Source organism: Anarhichas minor, unplaced genomic scaffold, assembly GCF_050575085.1.
Source record: "Anarhichas minor isolate MPS153535 unplaced genomic scaffold, ASM5057508v1 ptg000084l, whole genome shotgun sequence".
NCBI lineage: Eukaryota > Metazoa > Chordata > Actinopteri > Perciformes > Anarhichadidae > Anarhichas > Anarhichas minor.
In genome coordinates, this window is record NW_027466530.1 from 58,194 (window position 1) to 81,895 (window position 23,702).

The window sequence follows — 23,702 nt, forward strand, 5'->3', positions numbered from 1 at the left end:
GTCCTGTTGTTAAAAACACGCTACTGCTTGTCCACAGTATATACAATGTTGGGAACGTAGAGGAGCGTGTTTGGTTATCAGCATCTAAGAAACTAAATTCTTGACATCAATAGAATTATTAATGTCAGTAACAATTATTAATGATTATTAATAATAACGGGGCACCACCCTGCGAACAGGGACCAATAACCAAACAATAAAACTAAGTCTCATAATTAGCGTTCACTCATAATGTCAATAGTCTGAGTACTATTACACATTCAGAGTGAAAGTGAAGGTTTAAGTTCGAGCACAGGCCACTACATCCAGTTATTATTACACACATATGCACAAGTAATCACAGACAACTGCTCTTTAAAATATAACAGAGTTTATTAAATAAAATAATAAATGATCAAATCAAGTAATATCACAATCAACAAACACTATCATACAATTATATGTCTAATACCTAAAGTCAAATGAATAAAGTGGGGTAAGGATATGTATATAGATATATGTACATGTGTGAGTGTGAGTGTGTGGAAACAAAGGGGGGGGGCCTACTCAAACAGTGATGGTACGTAACCTAAAAAGGGGCGTGTGAGCCTACAAGCAAAGATGGCGGAGTCTATTGACCAGATAGCTGAGAGGCGGCTACGTGTAACCACGTGGGACGGCGCACAATGTGGGTTGGGACAATAGATTACGCGACCACGTGTCTGAGAGGTTCACCCAAAATCAGTGAATCTAACTATGTGTGTGCGGGTTAGTAGGAAGAGAGAGAGAGAGAGAGAGAGAGAGAGAGAGAGAGAGAGAGAGAGAGAGGAGCTCTGAGCGCGGTGCTCGGTGCTGCAGTGAGAATGTGAGGAACAGCTGATCACTCGTAAACTCTGCGGTCGGATTCTGAACCGACCGGTCACGCTTGTACGGTGATAGTTGCGGTTCTAGATCTCACTCACAGAGCCGATTTAAAGAAGAGAGAATAAAACCAAAAACAAAATAAAAGAATCCCCAAAACAAACAGATCTTTATCACTGCGGTGAGATGCGAGTATTGCCCTCTTATCACCCCGAAACTCGGTCGGCGAGACGAGGCTTCGCCACCGTGGTTTTGGTCTTTGAAATGATAAAATCACAACCTCCACATCCACTAGCAGCGACGGATCTAATGCAAACAGTTATAGCAGGAAATACACAATATAACGGGACTCCGTGGTCCTCAATGCTTGCGCAATAACACGTTATAACACGACCGTAACTTAACGTAACAAGATACAGGAATAACAACGACATAACGAATAGGCTAAATTAAGCTAATGCTATGCTAAGCTAAGCTAGGCCCAGATACCAGTAACTCTTACTTGTAGAAGCTTTGTTCGGTAGGGTACGTTTCCCGTGGTGGGGATCAGTCAGTCCTCGAGTAGCCGCTGGCTCTCGGTGGCGCGGCCTCGGGGCTGGCTGGCGCAGACTCGGCCTCCTCGCTGCAGAGAGGGGCTTTTTAACTTCGGCTGAGGGACGAGGTTTGGGTCGTCCTTCCCGGAAATCTTCGGCGAGGAAAGATTGTTACCTTCTGCCGGCGGTGTGTACACAAAAAGGGTGGGAGAACGGGGCATAGGAGTTATCCGTTCTCGCACTACAGGATCCAAAACTCAAAATAAAACACAGTCTGTTCGACCAGCGAATGTTACATGTGACCTGATAGGATTTTATGAGGCCGCGGTTCCTCGTGGATCTTCTTGTCCCCTGGACGAGTCCGGAGTGAAGAGGCCTTGTGGACCTCCTGACACCAGCGTGTGTCCGGGGTGAAGAGAGCCTTGTGGATCTCCTTACACCAGCGGTGTCTGGACGGAAGAGAAAGAATTCTAGCTGTGCTCAGGCTTATAAACCAGGTGGCACAACCAGTGGGGGGCCCTTTCTTGGCCAATGAGGGACCAGCATCAGGTTTCTGCTGTGCTGGGAGGTGTAGTCATTCATCTTGGAGTTTTCCATCAGACGTTGTATGACAGGAAGGAGCATGGGTGCTTCTAGACTAGGGCCAGATCCCAACACAATGTTACTGACTTTGAATCTAACTTAACGTTAGCTTTATGCTAGCATAACGTTAGCTCTCTGGCTCGTAGCTGAGTTAAAGGGTTCAACTAGAACTAGAGCGGACTAGAAATATCTCCCGTCGCCGTTTGTCATATCTAAGGTCCGTCCTATTTACTGGAGCAGTGAACAACGTTTACATTGCACCAGAATGTTATGGGATGATTGATCCAGGTATTAGCGAACCCTCAGAGTTACCACGGACCAGTGACCATTATAATCGATCTACTATGCTCCTTAAAGACTTAGAGAGAGCTTTAAGATGTGTTCAGTGTCTGAACGTGTTTTAAATGATGATGTATCATCTTGTTTTTAATGCCTGTACCATTATACTGTAAATTTATCATTTTTAGATCCTAACCAGCGTCCGTACCGAGCAGACACTTAAGCAGCGCAGGGAAATAAACACGACTTAGCAGCAGGAGGATCTGTAGAGTTATAAACATATAAACCCGCCAGCAACATCCAAACAATTTGAGTTTTTCCTGAGATTAAAAGTGAGAGAAAACTAGTTCAAGTGAGCAGAAGTACATTTTAAAATCACACAAACATAAAAGTCCAACTAAGATGAAACTTTATAGAAAAAGATTCAAGTCAAGCTCATTAGTTATAAACACTTAAAATATTGTCTTAGTGCAAATAGTCATTCATTCAACAACAATAAATATATTATATCTGTTAGCTCAGTGTGTGTGTGTGTGTGTGTGCGAAGCCACTTTCCGTCACCATTTTTTTGTGACTTTATGCTTTTCAGACTGTAGTGTTTCGTCTTTTTGCTCAGTTCGTTTGAAACGTTATTTCCTCTCAAGTGGTTCCAAATAAATATAGAATAGCTCGTCCGCCGCCTGCAGAGAGAAGAGACAGAACCAGACTCAGAACACGAGATGTATTTAAAAACACATCTGAAATCTGTGTCTGAAACAAAAAACACAGTTACGTTTATTTAGTTGTACTCCGTCTTTATTCCAGAAGAGAAGCTGCCGTTTAGTTAACTTTATTTCACTGAATCAACTACAAGCAACGACCCTAAAACACAAGGCATTGTGGGTATTTTTAGGCTTCTCCCTCGTTTTGTTCAGAATAGCAGCAACATTTAGATATTGATCTGTAACGAGTCGTTTGAATCTGATTCAGGTGCAGCTTTCACCAGTCCGTTTGAGAGGAATAATAATTCATAGACAATATAATTATAAACAAATATGTATTTTAAAGAATACATTTTATTTTCTATAGCGCTGTAAAAACTGAAAATTAACTGTGGCTTGATTTTGAACACAACCTGTTAATGTTAATTAATTTAAGTTGAGTTGAAAGAAGAGAACCTCGATTGTCACTTTACAGGTTGATCTTCTTCAGAATAGTTTGTTTCAAACTCGTCCGTCTGTAGCAGATAAATGTAAAAGTACATTGTTTTAAATTGGAGCTTTTATTCATTCGCAGAGAAACAAACAGCAGAACCGATGCCCAGAAATAAAGAAATAATGAATAAAGAAGAATATTAATCAAAAAGGTAGAAAACACACCTGTGCGTCTGCAGAGGGATCCTGTATGAAGCCAATTCCAGATAAATTACTCGACTGTTAATGATGTTTATTGGATGAAGGTGTCGAGTCGCCCCGAGGGAGACACACTGACTGGATTACATTCCATACATAAAATCCAATTAGACTTCATCTCTAACCTCCAGCAGCGCTGCAATTATCCAATTAAAACTCTGCCGTTATTAACGTTTCAGTCGACGGCGTCCTGACAGCAGCACGTCTGTGTTCATCCGGTAACAATGTGCACAATTAATATGAAATGAATGTGAACATCAAGAGGAAATCCAATTCCAACATATTAAACATCACGTGAGCGATTCATCCCGCCCCACTGAGAGAACGGGATGTTCTTATGTGTCAGTTTGAGCTGCACGATGAGGTCTTCAGTGAACCTGAACCTCCGGGTAGACCCAGACCTCTCTCTAAATCCCTGACGGGTCCCATCAGTGTGTCCAAACAGCTGCTGCACTAATGCGTCGTGTGTCACCTGTCATTATAATAAACAGCTTGTTAGTAGAACCACATGTTCAGTCAGAGCTCATCAACACTTAGTGACACTCTCACTTTATTCAAACTGTTGTTGCTTCTCAGTCAGAGAGATTTGTCCTGATTCTGTTTCCACGACATTATTTCTGTCAGATTGGAAGTTTTTTTTAACACATGTAAGCCTTAAAAATGTCTTTCAATATATATATATATATATATATAATAATAAATAATTGATATATGTAAAATATATATTTATACATTATACATTATATAATATATATATATATATAATATATACTGTATATATATTTAAACAATCTATGAATTATTAAATATTAGAACATTTTAATATTCGTTGAGTGAATTGTTTAATTGATCTAAAATCATGTAGTCACATTTTTATATACATCCAAGTAACACAAAAAGTCCTGAAAACATAAACCATCAAAGACATTTCCATAAATATCCATTGATTTCTGTTAATAAAGAACACGACTCATATTGTACATGATGGGCTTTTAAAATTCAATCATAATTTTTCAGAGCGAGCTTCAAATGAATCTTGTTTTCTTTTCACCTCTACTTTTGTTTATTAGAAAAATCTATATTCTTGCCGGTGTTTGTTTTGATGAAATGCTGCTGCTGTTGTTTCTTATTAAAATAAGAAAAAAACAACTGTGTGTTGTTCAAACATCTCGAGGCAGCTGGAGAAAATAATTATTTGGTCTCGTGGGTGTCGTTGATTAAAAAACGGTCTCCCAACTCTTCAGAGTTCTCAGGCTTTAACAAAATACCTGAGAACAGTTTATTGCCACATATGTTCTCATATGAAGAAATGAGAGATTATAGTTACAGCTTTCAAACCATCATGAGCAGAACAGGTTACCTCACAGTTTGGTTGTGTTCGGTTAAACTGGAGCGGATTCTTGGCCAAATCTAGTGTGTGCCAACACTAAACAACTCAACAATCAGCAGCTCAACTTATCAAACTCATGACCGAAATGTCCAGAAACAAAGACAACAAGCTCCTCACTCGTGGTCTTCGTTGTCCTCCAGGTCGTTCCAGGACTTGGCACGGCAGATGGACGTGGACTACGGCACCGTGAGGGACTCGGCGGTCTACGACTACTTCAGGAACAAAGGCACCAACCCTCTGGAGCAGGACAGCACCTACGCAGAGCTGTGGAGGACCGTCAGCAAGAGCAACGGCATGGACTTCTCCGTGTCCAGCCCGTCTGAGGGCATACGCAAGGTGAGTGTGTGTGTGTGTGTGAATTCCCCATGGAGAAAATGACATTTAATGTACTCTTGTGATCAATCTTTAAAATGTGACTTCAAAATGTTTATATATGATTAAAGATTAGATAAAGTAAACTTGTTTCTAATACTGCAGTCCGTGATATAAGTGCATGCAGCCAATTTACTTTTGTTTTGTAGTTGAAACATAATTATCATTCAAAGTTTCCATAATGATTTTTATGATATTGGTATCACAGAGAAATGTCCAAATACTGATAACACTAAAGTTTAATTATCCATATTGTGGTTAAAGAAAGACTGAAAGAATAGATGCATGTAGTTCCACTACGTATTGAAGTCCCCTCTTTGATAGGTAGACGTCACTCAGAGATGCTAGTCCCCTCTTGGCAGTTTCTTTAAAAAAATCAAAAAGCACATTTGCAGTAATATACTGTTTAAAGACCTTAAAAGTACATTTTCTATTCCATTTGACTTTTTTTCAAAATGACCAGAAACACAAGTCCAGACTTGGTTAGAATAGCATGACGGTCCACTGTTGGTAAGGTAGGATAGTGTGTGTGCGTGTGTGTGTGTGAAGTGAGGTAGTGTTACCTAAGTTATATAGCGTCAGTTCAAATGTGCCTAAAAATCACCTCATTCATAAGTAAAATCAAAAAAATCAAACTCTGACATCAATCAACAAACAAACATGGACGTCATGAAGAATAAACGACTCTCCTCGTCTCCTGCATCAACGACACACACACACACACACACACATGTATATATGAATTATATTTGCATTTGTAATCTTCTTGTTTGAGACTCTGAATCTTGTTTGAATTGTGAGTTAATGAGCCGGTCTGTCAGTCACAAAGTGTGAGATGTGAAGTGTGTTTTCACTGATTCATGATGATTTTCACCGGCTGTTTAGTGTGTGTGTGTGTGTGTGTGTAGATAGAGCTGTATTGTCAGCACACACACACACACACTTGTTTTATTCACAGCGGGCAAACACACAAAGACACTCCTCTGTTTACCCATTACTTAATTGTAACAGCGGTGTCACAATACACCGATTAGTGAGGCTGAGTGTGTGTGTGAGAGAGTGTGTGTGTGTGTGTGTATATGTGTGTGTGTGTGTGTTTCTCTGCTGTACATTATTATGCTCATAGTTCTCCCAAAGAGCCGATGATAAACTAGCGTTGTAGAAGAATGGGCTCTGAGGCGTCCATTAGTGAACTCTCTCTCTGTGACGTCGTCTCTGCTCTAAACGCACTCACACGTTCTAATCAGTTTTATCGATATTGTCGAGCACTTTCTTTTCCAACAGTCGCTCGGCTTTTGTTTTGGATCAGAGTCACAGATCAGATCAGCACAGACGAGAAAAGGAGCAAATATAACTTGATATTAGTAACCGATCATTGATGATCCATACAGATCTGTGTGTTGTTCCACAGCTGCTCTACAAGGATCCAGATTATTTATTATTGATATTTCATCTACTCTGAAGTCAGTAAACCATCAAAAGTACTAAATGTTATACTTTTACTTTGTTAAAGTAATTTATAGTTTTTTCTTTAAAAAAAAAAAACAATTTAAATGATAATGAAATGAAAGATTGTATTTTTATAAGAATTATTATCTTTAATGCTGTATAATAATGTGTTTATAGCTCGTGTTATGAAGTTAAACAGCTCATAATTCATCTCTAATATCTATTTTATATTCATGTGAAAACATCTCCTTCAAACTACTGGATTTATTCAACTTTATCACCAAAATTACATTTTACAGATGACATGTGAACACATCATGATAATGTTATAATGCACCTTCAGCCAGTACTCAAGTTCACTGAGCAGAGCCTGAAGGCATCATAGTGTAACTGAAGTGAACCTCCGTTGGTTAGCCGTTAGCGGTGCTGCTAACGTTACTAGCTCTCCTCTGATTTGTTGTTTACAATGAAACATCAGAGATCAGAGACTAGAAACAGAAAGAGGACGTGACGAAGAAGCTTCTGTGTTAGACTCATTCATTTTATATTTTCAGTTACAGTTTATTTTACACTTTTATTCATCGTTCCTATCGTTAATAATAACAAATATTATGTCTGAGATCTGTGTTCAAACAACAAATTTTATCCAACAGTGAAATGATCCTCCTGTCTGATTTGACCCTTCTTGCTTGCTGTAGTTGTGCTCAGTTTTCCTGATGAATGAGACACCCCGTTGGTTTTTGACTCGTCAAAGCGTTCGTTTCGTGACGACATCGTGTTCTCAGCCCTCAGATATTAACGCGTCGATGTTTTCACTAACTGATAAACACTTAATGGACAAAATACTCCCAGAATTTACCCGTAAGAGTATTTTCTGCCACTTTGAGTGACTTTCTTACTAAAAAAAAGATATTTTTATTTTTGCCTCATAAATCTGTTGTGCGGGCAAAAAGTTATTCTTGTTTGGAATGACTCATTTCACACAATTCATAAATGTCTCTGTTAGGGTTAGAACAAAGGATGAAGGAGCCTGCAGGCCGCAGGAACTCTTCTGCTGCGAGCTTCTTACTGCGCACGTGCATCAGAAGAATGAGCTGGACCCGGTCCAAAATTAAAACAATATTTAATGTACTACACAAAGTTCACTTACAAACTGAATTAACTATCAATAGTAATGTTCTCGAGAGCAGAGACCACATACACGCATCTCCTCACAGTCCGGCGCGGCCAGTTAGCTGAAAATGAGAGCTGCAGTGACCTGAGGTAAACTCCCTAAAACATTGTCTTTTGTATCCCCTGAGAGTCGGAAAGTGTCCGACACTTTCATAAAACATGTGAATGACCCTCCGTGGCGATTAGTGATTGGCTTCATTTGAATTCTGTCCCCTCCCATTATCGATCCCTTAGCAAAACATCTTGGCTCTTCGCAAAACATCTTGAACTCCTCCTCTCTGTCCTGCTGGTCAGCTTGGCATTTGACCGTCCCACTGGCCCCATCCTCCATCGATGAGGTCGCCTCCATTTGCTGCTGCATGTCTGACACCTCACTCAGAATCCCTATCTGACCCTCAAGACTATTCTTAGTGTTTTAATACCTACAGTGACTATACTTCTATGATGTAATACATTCAATGAGTTAATATACTGTAACATATAATATCCTCTATAAGTAAGAATATTGTAAACCTATAATACATTCCATATGGAAACATATTGTGACTAACTTATTTATTATTGTAACACTTCTACTCACCACTAGGGGTGTTATTAAATCCTACTAATAATGCGTTTAATACTGAAATTCTCCACATCTCCGATTGTCACACCTATGTTGTGTTCTTTAAGAACCAGCTGAACATGCAGGTTTCTGTTCGTTGAGCCGTACTGACTCTAGATCTTTCTGTTTGTCTCTTTTCATTCATAAAAGTCTCGTCGTGTCGTCACGTAGCTTAGCATCTATGTTACCTGGAGCAAGAATAGAAACACTCACTTCTTCCATGATGAGAGGTGAAACACAAAGAGCCTGCAGAGGCTAACAGCAGAACGCTACGAGCTAATTAGGGCTGTAACAGCAGGAACAGATCAAGTCTCCCTGTTTCTATACGAGGAGGGTGTGTGTGTGTGTGTGTGTGTGTGTGGAAACAATTACCAGAGACAGCGAGCAGGTTGATGTGTAAACTGCTGACACAGTGAAAAACCCTCATCCACTTACTTTCCCCCCCGCTGATGCTTTTATACCAGCGTTATTGTCACCTCCTCCTCCTCCTCCTCACAGAGGGGAGGATGCACCTCCTTTGATAAAATGAAACACGAAGGACAAATACAGCATGTATACAGCAATTCATCGAGAAACAACAATGACGGGAAACTGAAGTGACAGTCGGTGTTAGACGGTAGAGAATATCTGGAGCAGTGCTTTTATTTTGAAGCTCTGTTTTCCAGCTTCTACGTGGACGTAATTATGGTGCGAGAAGAGCAGGAAGTCATTATGCAACAACACAGGAAGGAACCAATGACATTCAGCTGTAGCAACAAACAACAACAAACACATGAGAAAGTAAACAACAACAGAAGAACATTCCTTTAGTTTTAAATCGGCATCATCAGATAAAATGGCTGACATCTTCACATGAAGAACTCAACATGAGGAACTTTACTATGTTTGAGTCCTCCTCCTCTGGTCCACCAGAGGCCTGCTTGATCCTAGACCACCATGGATCCAGGTCCCTGTGAAGACGTGGGCTCAACAGTCACCGACCTCCCCCTGCTGTCAGACAGCCAGGATGCATGCTGGGTAGTAGAGTAACCTCAGGTCATAGCTGGGTTAGCTTAGCATCTCTCCTCCGTGGACGTTAGTTTGGTGTCGTTTGGTCCGGCAGGTCTCGCTCGTTGGTCGGCTGCTTTTAATCTTCACACTTCCTGTTGTGACGAACACGAAAAGAACAACATGTAGAGAAAGTCACGGGAGCTACCGGCCGCTCATGAGCATGCACCACCTGTAGTATAATGTAGTATACAGTAGTATAGTGTAGTATAATGTAGTATAATTCTTCTTCTTCTTCTTCTCTCAGGCGAAGAAGAGTCCGTACGCCTTCCTGTGGGACATGGCGGTGCTGGAGTACGCCGCCCTGACCGACGACGACTGCACCATCACCGTGTCGGGGAACGGCATGAGCAGCAAAGGCTACGGCATCGCCATGCAGCACGGCAGCCCCTACAGAGACCTCTTCTCTCAGAAGTAAGTGTGTGTGGGGGGAGGGGCACCAAACCTCACCTGGAAAGAAAGGACGCTCTGAACTCTTTTTACCTCCGGTCTGACATGTTTACACGGAGCTCCATGGTGACTCGTGATATTTTTAGAACATGCCTTGTGGGCGACTCGCGTGGCCCCGTGTTGGCTCCCTCTGCTCTGGTTGTTTGTTTGCTTCTCGGACGCTCAGGAGTTTTAACGTTGACACCACTTTAATAAGTAATGTTTCATCGTTTGGGTCGCTCACCTTTAGAAACAGGAACATGTTAGAATGGTCGTTCCGTGTCACTTTACTGACTCATGCTCATGATGATGGTAAACTACACGTTAACGTTTACGTTCCTTCCTGAGTTTGTCCCTTTGCTGCACGACGTCCTCTCGTCCCCGTCCTGTCCAGTTTGTCTCTTTGAGTATCGAATGAAGCAGAAATCATCTTAAAACTACAGAATAAATATCCCATCATATAAGTTTCACTACAGCAGCATCGTGACACTGATAACTGTGCAGATTTACAGCAGTCACGTGTTCGTCTACTGAACCAAAATAACAGAAGGAAGTGACGTCATTGAACACTTCTCAGACGTTATCGTCGCCTCGATGTGTTCGAGTGTTGAAGATTAAAACGTTTCAGCCTCTTCGTCGCTGAAACGGCGTAAATGCGATTTTGTAGTTTTATTTATAGATCAGTAAACGTTTGAATCTGTTCATGCGTGACGTTTATTAATAAGTTAAGTTGCATAAAACACACGAGTGATGCTTTAAATACGTGTGAACATTTTATGATTGAAGAAATGCAGAAAGTTATTTGTAATGGAACAGATTTGATGAGACAGCACATCTTATGTTGTTAGCTCTCTTCCTGCTCCATGCTCGTACTAAACCTGATGGCTGCTGTGTTTGCAGAAGATGTTGGAAACACAGACAGAAGCTTTTCTTCTCTTGTCAGCTAACAAGTTAACGATGAAGCTTTGGGGTCTTTTGATCCTCTTTGTTGGCGTTAAGTCTTCATTATCAGCCCGTAAATTCCTGCGGTGTGAGCTAGGAGTCCGTCTGAGGCTGTTACCGCTGGCTTCATGTCAACGAGGGGCCACTCGTCGGATGAGAAGTGTCACGCTGACTTATTTCAGACGTGATGGGGTGGGGGTGGGGGGGGGGGGGGGTTAAGCGTGAGCAGAGGAAACGCCTCTCCTAAATAAAAAAAAAACGCTCCTCGCTAGAAGTCAAATTAAGCTCACATGAAACGAGCTCCAAGCAGAACGGATTATTCACGGTGCGATGCGTCGACAGAGGGACGAGATGCTAATCATTCCATCTCAAAGGCTTCAATCTTTTATTCTTTATTTTAATTACGTCCTTCGGTCTGAGTTTTGGAGTGAAACATCGTCTCAAAACACAAATTGATCCCGGTGCGAGTTTTTAAAAAGGAATGGTGTCGATCTTTTAGTGAGTCTCCACATGATTACATCATGAGGTAACTCATAAGCTCCTCGAGATCACAAGACCTTCTCATCCATCTCGCATCGATCGGCTCCCAGAAAGCAGACAGGAAGTTAGACAGAAACACCCGTCGACCTGCTGAACGTGGAGACGTTAACGTCTAACAAACGTAGTTATTCATGATGAGTCTCGGCTGATCAACAGCAGTCCCATCATCGCAGGTCTACTCATGTTAAGTAGATCTCAACTGACATCAGGTGAGTGAAGATGGCTGCTGTCTAAATCTCCACAATATTGTGATTCACTCAAGCATGCAGATTTTAAAATACTGAACTTGTCCTTTAAAGCTGAACAGACTTTAGAAGTTGAGGAGTTCAATGTTAGCAAACTATTTGACCTTAATACTCAGATATTCTGTTCAGCCGTCACAGGAAACGGCTTCATCCGGCTTCCTAGTAAGGAGTTTCATTTGCGGTTTGCTGAGTTTCAATGAAGGAGAACTTCTCTGTGTGTGGCGTCCGGCTCAGCAGGAAGTGAGAGCAGCTTTCCTCACAGCAGTGAGCAGCTCCGTGATTCGCCGTGAATCAGCCGGGGCTCCGAGTCCCGAGGAGCCACTCTGAATGAAAAGCCTCTGAACCGGCCGTGTGAAGTCGTGAGGAGGGCAGCGATTACTCAGCAGCAGGCCGGGGGGGAACCCGTTTGATGTCACGCCAACACAGAAACCCGCCGTGTCACTTCCTGTGAAATCTCTTGGTTGTGAGATTTGAGCAGCAGCAGCAGCGTTAATAGAGATGTTAACACGGAGCACCGCTGTGCTGCTAGCTGGTGTTAGCAGAGCAGCCGGGCTGAGGGGGAACCGGGCTCTCTGAGGCTGCGTGGGACGGGGACGCCTGGGGGCCCCTATAGAGCAACCGCACACCAAATAAAATGTAATTTACACCTCCTCCAGCCGAGCGTTCTCTTCCTCCTCATCCTCCTCCTTCCTCTCTCTGCGTGTGATCCTCTCTCATCCTCTCGGCCATGCTCAGGAGAGGGACATCCTGTTTCTCGGAGCTGCTCTTTAAAGCTTTGAGAGCGTCCTCTTTGTAACGGACGAGAGTCCACGTCAGATCACCTGAGGGGGGGGGGGGGGGGGGGGCTGTGTCAGGACAGTTCTGCTTTCACACACCGGATTACACATGAAACAATGACTTCCTGTCAGCTGTACGCGGCTGTTAATGTCCACACAAGGTGGACAGTGATGCCCTTTTTATAACAAGGGCATCGATAGTGATTGTTATACAGGAGACAACCTCCAGTTCTTTAAGAAAAGCCAAAGCTTCATGTGTTAAAGCTGCATTCTCTCTAGTGTCCACCAGGGGGCGACTCCTCTGGTTGTATAGAAGTCTATGAGAAAATTACTCTACTTCTCTCTTGATTTATTACCTCAGTAAACATTGTAAACATGAGTTTATGGTCTCACTGCGTGTCCTCTCTGGCGTCTGATGCTCGGGGTTCATTGTTTGCTCGTGGGACCGTCTCTCAGTCCCGGCCTCCCCCCCCCCCTTCTCCTCCCTCTGAACCTTCCTCTTTAATTAAGCAATCCTGTTTATTTAGGGATTAATTCACAGCACTGAATGGAGACAAAACCGCCAGTTTATTAATGTTTTTTTTTTGCAACCGGCCCGGTTCAGCAGGCGTCCAACTGCCCGAAGCGTTCAGGGACGACCAAGAATAATGTGTGAGAGAGTTAAACTGAGGGCAGAGCTATTGTTCACAGAGGAAACCATTATCTCCACGTTTCCAAAGCATCATTTTAATACCTCGTCCCATAACTGCTGTATTAATTCTGTCCTGGGTTTCCATCCCATAATCCTGCCATTAATAACCTTTGCAGACTTTGTTGCTTCTGCTGCTCATTTGTGCTGTAAAACTATTTAGTCCTCGGGGTGTTTCGGGGGAGGGGGGGGACTGCAGAGCAGTGACCTTCAACATTTTGGTGCTGAGTTGAGCAGATTAAATGAACGATTCTTCACTGCAGCTAACAGCAGATTGTACTTTAGTGGTCGTGACAGTTTGCTTAATTAACAGTCGTCCTGCTGGATGAAACTTAATGCGTGTCGCTGACGAACGTCACGTCGCGTCTGTGACGCATGAAGGAAACGTTGCTGCCTGTGTCTTCACGTCACTGATCATTTTCATATCTTCTCACTTTGTTTGTAGTTTTTATTCAGACCTCTGAATCGCCACGACGTCTTTAAATGTTTCAGAAAGATAGCGACAGAAAAGATGGTGACCAGCGTAGATTCAACAACGCTGACATCGGCACAATCCTTCGGTCGACTTGTCAAACGTTGAGAAACATGTTGGACTATTCGTCCATTGTGGATTGAAAACCATTTATTTTTTACAATCAACACTTGCAAATGACACGGAAGTACAAAATGTAAAATATACTTTGGTGTTTCATTTTACTTCTTTATTCGGGATTTAGTAAAACACCTTCTTTTCTCTTTTTACCAGATGTAGCCTAACACTGGCAATGAGGAAGACCTTGAGTAGATAATGAATTTAAATCATATCCTCTGAATTTAAGAGGCAATCTGCTTTAAACTGACGTCTAACACTATTACTAAATAACACATTCTTCATGAATGTACCACGTTAATGAGCTAGCTTCTCCTTCCTCTTGCTCAGGATCTTGGAGCTGCAGGAGAAAGGCGACCTGGACGTCATGAAGCAGAAGTGGTGGCCTCGCACCGGCCGCTGCGACCTCAACAGCCACGCCAGCGCCCATCCCGACGGCCGCTCCCTCAAGCTCCACAGCTTCGCCGGCGTCTTCTGCATCCTGGCCGCCGGCCTGCTGCTGGCCTGCCTGGTGGCCGGGCTGGAGGCTTGGTGGAACGGCAACCGCTGTCGCCAGGAGCAGCCCAAAGAGGTGACCGAGCACAGGGCCCGGCGGACGGGCCAGCGGGGGGAAGACACTGCCACACTCTACTTTAAGGATCCAGCTGCAGACGCGAGCCCCGACTTAGTGGAGCTCCAGTACACCCAGCTGTAGAGGAGAGAGGGTTTAGGGCCGAGGGCGGCCAGATAGCACAGAGTAGATGTGCTTTGAGCCACATCGGCCCAGGACACTGATTGAAATCAAATTTGGTCTCTTATTATTACCCCTCCTCCATTCTATTATTTTATCCGTCCATCGCCCCCCCACCCACCTCGTCCTAAACCTGCAGACACCAGAGCTCATCTGTGTAAAGCACACAGCACGCTGACCATCACCTTCACTAACACACTCATGAACCACAGCGTCTCGTCCTCTCGGGAACGTCTGTTCTTTGTCTTGATGCAAACACAGTCCAGAGGCCTTCAGCAGCACACAGCCTCTCAGTCCACATGTGTCTGTTAGCATGTGCTGCGTGTTCCTCTGATAAACAGCAGAGGAACACGCAGCACACGTTAGTGATTCATCCACAGTGCCGGCTTCGTAACCATTCAAGAGCTCGCTGTTGAGTTATAGTTATGAACTCACTTTGAACAGAGAGGCTTCGGTAGTTTCCTGCACCGAGCGCTCTGAAGAGAGATTATAATTAGCAGCAGAGCGATGACGCCGTTGAACACAGACGCACTCGTCTTTACACTTTGTGGACGTTTTCCATGTCGGCGTGAAATCTGGACGAGACGTCAGGAGACAAACAGTCATTTATCAGTGAGGAGAAGCTCAATGTGCAGCTCACAGTGACGTCATCACAGTGATGTCACATCACAGTGATGTTGCTGGTAGATGCTGGAGCCGTACTAAGTGCCCACTGAGCACATCGCTCTCTCTCTTTAATGAAAGGAACCAGCGGAGCTGATAGTTACACCTTCTGTTTAAAGAGGAACACATTCATCTCATCGATATTAATGAACACGCACAACAACGGCTGGAAGGAGGCGTCTGATAACTGATACGAGTTTAGTGCAAATATCAAGTAACGGTATTAAACTGTTCTGTCATCACAAAGGTCTTTATTATATGTTGTTAAATGATATTTCTTAAACCGAGCGCTGCACTACTCCTCTGAGATGAGCTGCAGTAGACTCATCACTTCTTCTTCACGTGTAATCTGCAGTTAAAGTTGTTTATTTCAGGCGGTGAAATGTGAGAATCCTGAAACTTTCTGCGTTATTGTTTGCAAAGATAAAATGAATAGAACAGCAGAGTGGAAGCTTCCATCAGACCCAGTTAGTGTCACCGTACATTACGTCCTGTATATCTGGACCTGAGGCTCAATATTTGCTCGTCGAGGCTTCACGTGAAACACAAACGGACCTCAGATCTGCATTTCTACCTCCACACGACAACATTCACCTCTCGTGCCGAACACACGGCTCAGCAGGAGGTCTGTGAGAGCGGATGGATCCGTAAACTACAGTGTGAGCAGACGGTGCACGTCTCAGCAATACGATTTGTCTCCCAACATCCCGTCCATATAACCTGTGGTGCTGTCACTGTGTCACGTCTTACTGCTTATTATATGTCAATGTGGACGCCGTGTTCTCTACCTCCATCTATCCCTTTGTTATTCACACTCTGTCTATGATCTCGTGCAGGTTACTAAGGATTACAGACTGGCAAGGGTTTCTGGTCCATTGACATATAATGACATTACAACTGCTTCATCGGAGGGGAGGAGGGACATTTGGACAGACAGAGAGAGAGGCTGGGATGAAGCAGAAGCTATTGATACAGGTCAGAATAGACCTCCTATACAACTATCACACATAAAACCTACAGAATCAAGACATAACTCTGTGCCGTCGCTGCGCTCCTCCTGTGTGTGCAGCGAGGACTCTTCTCCTGCCGACTCGCTGAGTCATGCAGGACTTTGATTTAAGTAGAAATACATTTATTAACTCCTACAAAGCTCCATTTCAACCATAAACAAAGTGATACGATTCACGTCAAAGATCAAACATCTAATAATCTTTATATTTAGTCACCTCTCAACAGAGGTAGCAGGTGATGTCACACAAAGCTTCTCCTGAAGTGAAGCGGAGACGTTTTGCTGTTAAACTCTCCGGTCGCTCATTAAAACTCTCACCGATAGAAACAAACGAGTTGCTGATCACAAGCGTTTGACAAGCGGTTCTAGTAGAACCCAGAGGGTTCTACTAGAACCGTTCTGTTTCTCTGTGTTTCATCTTTTAACTGTGAACACATCTCATCAGGACCTCACTGTTACATGTTCACACGGCGACACACGAGAACACGCTTTAGTGCCTCTAATGCATCACATGATGAAACACGGCGCTGTACAGGATAAGATACAGTTACTGGTGGTTAATAACAATAATTATAATATTGTAATTATAGGTGCTGATCACTGATCACACAGCTACTCATATTGACAGAAGAGAAGAAGAAGAGCTTCTATCTCTGATCAACTTCCTGTTGCTGCTTCACAATAAAAGCCTCCCTGTTGTTTGTCGGTTTAAAGCAGCAGCAGGAAGTGTTCTGGTTTCTATTACCGGTAATAAATGATGACTCAGTAATAACTACAGAGAGGTAATTACACTATACAGAAACATAAATGACAATTTAATTTGAAATAAAAATGTGTTTGAAAGGATGAACAATCTCAAAGATTATGACTTTAAAAAGAGAGATTACATCTAAAAGAAGAGATGACTTCCTGCACTGTGACATCAGTGTGTGTTACTACACGGTGTAAATGTGTCATGTGCATTGTTCTGAATATCACTTGTGTCCCTGTGAGGAGTTACTGTGACTAATATCATCGTACCTCTTGAGTTGTGAAGGGAATCCAATGCTGGAGCCAAGACGCGTTCAGGGACGCCACGCTTTGTTGTAAAGCGGACGGTTCAAAGTATCTGCTAAGAGACGCCGAGTCAGCAAATCTGCTTCTGATTCAATTGTTCTGGTAGAGAAACGATTCTCTCAAACGCACCACGAAGAACATGAAAGGAATCTGCAGAACAACAACTTCTCCCAAAATATAAGAAGTCACGTTTAGACCAAGAGACCGACGTCGTTCATCTCACATGAACGACTTTAACCTCTGAACCCCAAAACACTCAGAGCGATTATTATCATCACTGTCACACGCTCCCGTCAGACACAAGAGAGGAGGAGAGGAGAGGAGGAGGAGAGGAGGGAGAGAGGAGAGAGGAGGGGAGAGGAGAGAGGTGGAGAGGAGGGGAGAGGTGGAGAGGAGAGGAGAGAGGAGGAGAGAGGGGAGAGGAGGAGAGGAGAGAGGAGGGGAGAGGAGAGGTGGAGAGGAGAGAGAGGAGGGGAGAGGAGAGGTGGAGAGGAGAGGAGGGAGGAGAGGGGAGAGGAGGAGAGAGGAGGGGAGAGGAGAGGAGAGGAGAGAGGAGGGGAGAGGAGAGGAGGGGAGAGAGGAGAGAGGAGGGGAGAGGAGGGGAGAGGAGGAGAGGAGGGGAGAGGAGAGGAGGGGGAGAGGAGAGAGGAGGGGAGAGGAGAGGAGAGGAGAGAGGAGGGGAGAGGAGAGGTGGAGAGGAGAGGAGGGAGGAGAGGAGAGAGGAGGGGAGAGGAGGAGAGAGGAGGGGAGAGGAGAGGAGGGGAGAGGAGAGGAGGGGGAGAGGAGGGGAGAGAGGAGAGAGGAGGGGAGAGGAGAGGAGGGGAGAGGAGGAGAGGAGGGGAGGAGAGGAGGGGAGAGGAGAGGAGGGGGAGAGGAGGGGAGAGAGGAGAGAGGAGGGGAGAGGAGAGGAGGGGAGAGGAGGAGAGGAGGGGAGAGGAGGAGAGGAGGGGAGAGGAGAGGAGAGGAGAGAGGAGGGGAGAGGAGGGGGAGAGGAGAGGAGAGGGGAGAGGCTGAAACATGTCAATAGTTTAATATATAAAACACGTAGAGACTCAGTTTCTTTCCAACATTTGTCACACTTGGACAAATGTTGGAAATGCAGATTCTATTGTTTGGCAACTTTTGTAAAATAAATTATCAATGAAATTCAACTTGCTTTTTTTATGCTTTATTTGATGATAACTGTTGTTCTGCACTAAAGACGGGTTCTAGTTCTAGTCATGAAGGTTCTGTTTCATAGAGGAGCAGAACTTCACGTTACAGAGAACATCAAAACGCCCAAACCTGCTCTGGGGTTCAGAGGGTTAAACTCAATGTAGAAGAGTTTGAATACCTCACTGAGGTAAGATAAAGTCCTCCAGCAGGAACACTAGATGCAGGCTCAGCAGCAGCCTCTCAGAGCAGCACATGTTCATCTTCTCCAAACACTCCAACACAAACGTCTTCACAACAAACCGCCGTCGGTCCGTTTGGCTCCAGCATTGTTTTCTCCAGACATCAAACCTTTAGGATTCACTGGCCAAGTTTGATTTCAAGGTGCACATACAGATTTGGTTTCTTGGGCCTCAGTTACCCCCCCCCAAATAAACCAGGAGTCTGTCCGATAGGGGTCCAGGGCCACGTCCTGAAACCATGAGAATGCATGAGGAGCACCAGCAGACCTGAAATCAGTCTGAGAAACCGGCCCATCGCCAATCTCAGCCTCTGTGTCCTCTCCTCCCTCCCTCCCTTTCTCTCCTCTGTCCTTCCCCCCCACTCCTCCTCTTATAGGACAAGGAGGTGAACCTGGAACAGGTGCATCGTCGTATGAACAGTCTTTTGGACGAGGACTTGGCCCACAAGCAGATCCCAGGCCCCTCTATCGAGATCTCTGCGCTGGACATCGGCAGCATGCAGCCCAGCCAGGCGTCTCTGATGCAGGGCCCGGAGTACCGCCACCCGGCCTCGGGGGGGGGGGGGCCTCCTCGCTGTGACCACCTTCCTCCCCGGGGAGGGGAGGGGGCCGCCTCCTCCTCATCCCCACCCTCACCGTGGGGGGACCCTCGGCAGGACGCTGGCTCTGTCCCAGGACCCTGGCACCACCCTGCACCACCCGCTCAGCAGCACCAGCCTCAGCGGCACCATGCAGTGCAAACACAGGGCCCCCAACGGGGGGCTCTTCCGGCAGAGCCCTGGCAAGACCCCCATGCCAATGTCCTACCAGGCAGTCTCCGCAGGACCCATACCCGAAGCCATTGAGGCCACCCACAGTACCTCCATATAGAGATAGAGGGGGGGAGGGTGGGGGGGGGGGGGGGGGGGTAGAGAGGAATTATTGAAGAAGAAGAAAAACAAACGTGTGTAAAAAGTAAAAAAAAATAAAAAAAAAGATTTTGTATCTCACTTCCTGTTCTGAAAAAGCCGATGTTACAAAAAAATAACAGAAAAAATGATGGCGGGTGTAATTTTTCTCTTGTACATATCTGTAAATACCAAGAGAACGAAGTGAGGTTAAAGTGTATTTTGAATATTCTCAATTTTTGAAGTTGAGTTATAAAAAACAAACAAAACAAAAAAATTATATATATATATATATATATATACAGTATATATAAATATATATATTTGTATATATATATTTAAATATATGTATATTTTATATATATATATATACAAATATATATAAATATATATATACACATTGATGAAAAAGTTATGACTGTTTGAATGGCTTTGTAAATTTTGTTCAATATGAAACAATGACGATTCATTGTGATTGTTTTCTAAGTGCCGAAATTAAAACGATGTCTCCACAACTCACCGATGTGTAAACGACTACCCATGATGCACCGCTGTAGGGACATTCTAGTGTTGGGACATTCTACTGTTATGCGCCTCTGTACCAACCCTATAGATACATATATACATATATATATATGTATATGTATGTTTATATAAATCTTCAGCATCGGACGAAAATGATCACAATCCCTTTTTTTCATTTGTATTAAATATATAATATACATTGTTTTTTTTTTAAAATCAAAAGTCTACATTCTCTTTGTAAATGCTGTATTGTTCAATAACGGGGGGGATTTATATCTGGTTCATACTTTACACACAACTGAGTGGCTTTATGTTTCATGTTTCATCACCTGGATCGGTCTGTCTGGTGAGGAGGTTCTTAAAGGACCAGAGACTGTTGGAAACGTTCACTTCATTTGTTTTTGACTGATTTATATATTTATGGTTCCACGTAAATAAAAATGAATCAAACAAAATATTGTTTTTATGGTGTTTTAGGTTCAAACATTGAGGTTTAATCCTCCCTCCACGAGTAGAGGCAGAGACGAACCCCCTCTATTGGACGGATGAAGTTCTGTGATCGTCCTCACAGAACCTCGTGCAGATTCATATTCTACAAATCTCACAATTGATTCCTGAACGTCTCGTCACTTTACGGTCTACCATCATTTTCTATGAGAGGAGGGAAATCTTTGGCAATAAAAAAGTATCTACGTGAGATGTTTTGATATTATGGTTCTGACTGTTTATAACGAGTGGACGTAGTCGTCGTTGACGGTTTAAAGCCTTTAGTTCTGTGATTTTAGCCGTCGCCATCTTGTTATTTTGCAACCAGTGAACAGGAAGTGACCATATCAGGACTGAGGAGGAGTGACCATAATGTACTAAATGAACATCATGCTGTGTTGAAGAAGACTTGAAACTAGAGATTGAGACCATAAACTCATGTTTACAATGTTTACTGAGGTAATAAATCAAGAGAGAAGTAGAGTCATTTTCTCATAGACTTCTATACAACTAGAGGAGTCGCCCCCTGGTGGACACTAGAGAGAATGCAGGTTTAATCACCGTCGCGAACGGTTGTCAACGCATCCCAACAGTCTCTGCCCTTTCTGTTTGATCTATTTAACCTGAAGAGAAAAAGACATCTTGTAGAAAGAAACTATCAGCAGAGCAGGTATTTTAGTCCTCATATATTTCTAATGAGATCCATTATCACCTGCAGGGAACAACTGAGGGCATCGTTAACCCAAAAGTGCAATCAGAGGATGATGAAGGCGGAGCTTCTGCGTAAAGATCTGATTATGTCTGATGATTGTTTCTCTTTATGGAATACAGTCTGACGAAAACAGGAAACAAACAGGCTCCTTGTTCTTCATAAGTGCAATTAATGTGCATTTATGAAGACGTGATGACACTCAGTAGAGTTTAGAGAACAGGAAGCAAGAGTTTCTATTCCAAAACTAAAAGTTTTATGTTTTTATGTCTGCAGAGGAAACAGAGTACGATGCTGTGACGTAAAGATGGGACACGAATGATCAGATGTGTAACTGAGTTAAAAACTCGTTAAATCTACTAGTGGTGCAACGGATCAGCACCAAATGAAACAGTTTTAGATCCCTGATCACGTTTTTATGATGCTGATATTAATAACTGATCATTTGATGTTTGATTACAGCAGCTGGTCTACAAGCATCCACAATAGTTTAAGGTTTAAACACTGATTGGTTGTTTACAATGAAACATGATCAGAGATCAGAGACTAGAAACACATGTTCTACTGAGTCAGTACAACTTTATTTACACTGTGATGGTTAACTTAAAACTTTATTTACACTCTGATGGTTAACGTAAAACTTTATTTACACTCTGATGGTTAACGTAAAACTGTATTTACACTCTGATGGTTAACGTAAAACTTTATTTACACTCTGATGGTTAACGTAAAACTTTATTTACACTCTGATGGTTAACGTTAAACTTTATTTACACTCTGATGGTTAACGTTAAAACTTTATTTACACTGTGATGTTAACGTTAAACTTTATTTACACTCTGATGGTTAACGTTCAAACTTTATTTACACTGTGATGGTTAACGTAAAACTTTATTTACACTCTGATGGTTAACGTTCAAACTTTATTTACACTCTGATGGTTAACGTTCAAACTTTATTTACACTCTGATGGTTAACGTTCAAACTTTATTTACACTGTGAGGGTTAACGTTCAAACTTTATTTACACTCTGATGGTTAACGTTCAAACTTTATTTACACTCTGATGGTTAACGTTCAAACTTTATTTACACTGTGAGGGTTAACGTTCAACTTTATTTCATGCTATGATGGTTAACGTTCAACTTTATTTACACTCTGATGGTTAACGTTAAAACTTTATTTACACTGTGATGGTTAACGTTCAACTTTATTTACACTGTGATGGTTAACGTTCAACTTTATTTACACTCTGATGGTTAACGTTAAAACTTTATTTACACTGTGATGGTTAACGTTCAACTTTATTTACACTCTGATGGTTAACGTTAAACTTTATTTACACTCTGATGGTTAACGTTAAAACTTTATTTACACTGTGATGGTTAACGTTCAAACTTTATTTACACTCTGATGGTTAACGTTAAACTTTATTTACACTCTGATGGTTAACGTTAAAACTTTATTTACACTCTGATGGTTAACGTTCAAACTTTATTTACACTCTGATGGTTAACGTTAAACTTTATTTACACTGTGATGGTTAACGTTCAAACTTTATTTACACTCTGATGGTTAACGTTCAAACTTTATTTACACTCTGATGGTTAACGTTAAACTTTATTTACACTCTGATGGTTAACGTTAAAACTTTATTTACACTGTGAGGGTTAACGTTCAACTTTATTTACACTCTGATGGTTAACGTTCAACTTTATTTCATGCTATGATGGTTAACGTTAAACTGTGAGGGATTGATAACGATCTGTTACATCACTAGTTTTTATTAATTCTATTCTCAAAACAAAAACAATATATAAATATAAACTGTATCGCCACACAAGAACATCAAACTCACTGATGGTTGTACGTCTAAAATCGTCACTTTCGTCATGTCTGTTCACGTAAACTACTGTAAAGTTTAAGGTTTAGAGGAAGATGCTTAAAGATGGAGGTTAAAGAATGTTTAAAGTTACTTTGTGATTTGATCTTTTATCTTTTTCTACACAAGAAGAGTTTCATGGACTTAATTCTTTCGAATCACTGTTCCCTAAAAAAGATAAAAACCAGTTCAGCCTGTTCGTTAAAGGACTGACTTTCTTCTTCTGGTGCTTTAACTCAAAGAAAAATCGTGATCGTTTCTCTGTTCAAAAACACGTCAATATATTTAAAATCGGTTCCAAGAGTTTAAAAAGACGTTTTTCACACCGAGCTCCACCGCATGACGGACCGGCTGATTGGTCGGCAGACAGGAAGTGTGTGTGTGTGTGTGGTGTGTGTTGGGTCGCCCCGTCCAGAAGATGAACACATGAACTGTCATCATCATAAAGTCCGTCACAGTCCATCAAAAGGGAGACCCTGTGTTTTATTTATGAA

General features: G+C 42.7%; 1 pseudogene; it reads left to right on the forward strand.

Moving 5' to 3' along the window:
• The window catches only part of LOC142938351 (glutamate receptor ionotropic, delta-1-like), a 76,418-nt pseudogene extending 56,828 nt beyond the window's left edge, over positions 1–19,590 (forward strand).
• Positions 19,591–23,702: the final 4,112 nt, after the last annotated feature.